The 3,817-nt window shown below is 30.3% G+C and overlaps 1 non-coding gene across 1 annotated transcript; it reads right to left on the bottom strand.

The window, feature by feature from the left end:
* Positions 1–1,920: 1,920 nt before the first annotated feature.
* On the bottom strand, positions 1,921–2,051 carry LOC113786796 (small nucleolar RNA SNORA69). Its single transcript, XR_003473109.1, has one exon. It is a non-coding gene; the product is annotated as a small nucleolar RNA SNORA69 (small nucleolar RNA).
* Between the last annotated feature and the right edge of the window lie 1,766 nt (positions 2,052–3,817).

A 3,817-nucleotide genomic window follows, 5' to 3' on the forward strand; every position in this document is an offset into this window, starting at 1 on the left:
TAATAATAATAATAATAATAATAATAATAATAATAATAATAATAATAATAATAATAATAATAATAATAATAATAATATATACTAGTTTTGGATTGCTATTATCTTAGTCCTCATATTTTAGTAGTGTTGTTATCTAAATCTTTATTATTTAAATTTATTTTTATTTAAGTATAAATATAAAATAACTATATTAATTATTTATTAAATATAATAATGATGATGATACCGTTCATAAATTTAATGCTCCATATAATAGCTAATAATTTCTATTAATAGTCTAAGTAATAAATTGAATTTGCCGTAAATAGAATTAATGGACCTAAATTAATTCTGAATTCGTGATGCTATTTCTGTAACCTAATTAGAAGTGCCGCCAATTAGCAAAACCACATGCATCTCACGCACAATCCTTAGAAAACGGTCTCAACGTAAAGAAAAAAGATTCTCGTAGAAACGGCTTAACTTTTATACGGTACGTATATTTTGCTATTTATACAAATTTTATGTCGTATTATTTTTTTATTAAATCTTCATTTTATAAATTTGTCAGAAACTCTAAAGATTATGGTAGGATTAACACTTGGGTATTGAAATTATTATTCTGCTAGTGACATCAGGTTGGGACTACATTTACATTTATCATTAAACTTATATGTCGTGTGCTTCAAAAAGGATTTTGTTGACTACTGTTATGACTTCAATTTGTTAAGTTTGATGGAAATTTTGGATTAATGTGACATGTTCAAGATTACGTGATACTCCTTACAAAAAAAAAAATGTTTGAAAGTTTATATATGTATTTATTTGAATAATTTCATTATTTTAAAATTTAAATTTAAAATAAAAAGTTAATATTAATTTGGGGTTTAGGGTGTCACAATGTTTGTTAGTATTCTAAGCATCATCGTGCTATTTTCCTTCTATTTCTACTAAAAGTGTTGAAGCATTTGATCTTATTCATTCTGATGTTTGGGGACCTGAACCTTATGAACTGTTGCAGATGGATGAGAAAGAAATTTTTCCATAATGCTTCGCAAGATCGAGGAGTGTCATGCATTTGATTGTTTGGTGTGGTGAGAAATTGACATAATGAAAGATGTGTGAAAAAAATCTTGAGATCGTTGCATCTTAGATTTGACTATATTGTGTGTGCAGTTGAGGAATCCAAAGACATTTCAACCATGAGTCTTGAAGAATTGTAAATCTCTTTAGAAGCAAGAAAGTTAAGGTTGAATGAGAGAAATGTAGAAAACGCCACTGAAACAAGCACTAGCAGCTCAAGTAAGCAAGAAAGCTAATTACTAGAAGAATTGTTTGAAAGGTGGAAAAGGCAAATCAAATAAAGTTGATGGCAAAACTGAATCTTCATATAAAATGGGGGATAGTCTGCCAAATCAAAGAGATGATCAAATAGCTTTGACAAAATGAAGGTGTAATACTAAAGTTGTGCAAAATATGGTCATTTTGCTTATGAGTGTTGGTTTAGAAAAGGCAAGCAAAATAAATAAGGTGATGATGAAGCATGTGCTATCCAAGAAGCTGATTCAAACTCAAATTCAATATCATCTTGCAATGAGAGCAAAAGACTTGTTGGGAGTAGTTCATTATGATATTTGAGGACCTTTGAGGTTCCATGCCTTGAAATCACTACGCGAAAAAACGCATATTACAGCGCTTTTTTTAAGCCATTTACAGCGCTTTTTCAAAAAAATAAGCGCTGTGGAAACGAACGCTGTAAATGATACAACAGCGCTTTTAAAAAAGCGCTATAAAACATGTAAATACAACGCACGCTTGTTATGCACATTTTACAGCGCTTCTTCACAAAAAACGCTGTAATATGCACCCCATTATATGAGTTATGGGTGTGCATTTTACAGCGCTTTCTCAAAAAAGCGCTCTAAAATGCACACCCATAACTCATATATGGGTGGGCATATTACAACGCTTCTTTGAGAAAAGCGCTGTAAAATGCCCACCCATAATTTCATATATGGGTGTGCATATTACAGCGCTTTCTCAAAAAAGCGCTGTAAAATGCCCACCCATAATTTCATATTATGGGTCTGCATTTTACAGCGCTTTTCTTGTACATTTTACAGCGCTTTCTCACGAAAGCGCTGTAAAAGGTGCACCATTAAAGCGCTTTAGAACAACATTTTACAGCGCTTTTTAAAAAAAGCGCTGTAAAATGTGTGTTTTTTTTTTTTTTTAAACGCTGTAAATTATTTATTTGAAATGAAAAGCGCTTTTTAGCTTTTTATGGCATTTTTTTTTTAAAAGCGCTGTCTTTTATCTTTGTATCCAAAATTATTTTGATCCAAAATCACTTCACAATCAGTAGAACAGAACATATTATAGACAATCAGTAGAACAGAACATATTATAGACAATCAGTTCACACAATCAGTAGAACAGAAATCAGAACTCTGTAACTTTATTAACATATATGTAACTCTGTAATTTACAACCTAAGTAACTACATTCAGATACATATATACAACCTAATTTACAACCTAATTACCTACATTCAGATCCATTATATAATAACTAACAGATCCATTATATGCATATATTGTGTCCTATGATCATTTACATATAATAACTAACAGAATATACATTATATGCACTAGCTACCATATAATATTCAGATCCCTTGCCCAGCACAAGCTATTTCCCAGAAAATCAAATAATTTTCATGTCAAGCACGTACTGACACCATTCTTCCTTTAATTCCATCAGATCTTCCTCAGAATATGATGGACTGGAATTGGCAAAGTACTGCAATATAAAAATTGAACATATTATATTAAGTTAGTATCAAATATATAGATAATTTATATATGAAAATCATATAATGCAAATACCGTACCGTTTCTGGGATAATAGTTTTATTCTTCTCAACAATCTCCTTCATGAATCTCAATATGTAGTACCCACAGTCGATGTTATTTGTTTGACGAGGGCACTTTATTGAGATCCATGTAATGTTATTAGACTTCTGCTTCGACACTTTAGCACCTCTTTGAGCTCGATAAACTTTTAAGGCACTATCGAATGAATAAATGTGATTATTAGAGCATGAATATTTATATATATATATATATATATAAATATTCATGCTCTAATAATCACATTTATTCATTCGATAGTGCCTTAAAAGTTTATCGAGCTCAAAGAGGTGCTAAAGTGTCGAAGCAGAAGTCTAATAACATTACATGGATCTCAATAAAGTGCCCTCGTCAAACAAATAACATCGACTGTGGGTACTACATATTGAGATTCATGAAGGAGATTGTTGAGAAGAATAAAACTATTATCCCAGAAACGGTACGGTATTTGCATTATATGATTTTCATATATAAATTATCTATATATTTGATACTAACTTAATATAATATGTTCAATTTTTATATTGCAGTACTTTGCCAATTCCAGTCCATCATATTCTGAGGAAGATCTGATGGAATTAAAGGAAGAATGGTGTCAGTACGTGCTTGACATGAAAATTATTTGATTTTCTGGGAAATAGCTTGCTGCTGGGCAAGGGATCTGAATATTATATGGTAGCTAGTGCATATAATGTATATTCTGTTAGTTATTATATGTAAATGATCATAGGACACAATATATGAACATGCATATGGATCTGAATGTAGTTTAGGTTGTAAATTAGGTTATATATATATACGTATCTGAATGTAGGTAATTAGGTTGTAAATTAGGTTGTATATATGTATCTGAATGTAGTTACTTAGGTTGTAAATTACAGAGTTACATATATGTTAAAAAAGTTACAGAGTTCTGATTTATGTTC

Source organism: Cicer arietinum, chromosome 8 (genome assembly GCF_000331145.2).
Source record: "Cicer arietinum cultivar CDC Frontier isolate Library 1 chromosome 8, Cicar.CDCFrontier_v2.0, whole genome shotgun sequence".
In the NCBI taxonomy this organism is placed as follows: domain Eukaryota; kingdom Viridiplantae; phylum Streptophyta; class Magnoliopsida; order Fabales; family Fabaceae; genus Cicer; species Cicer arietinum.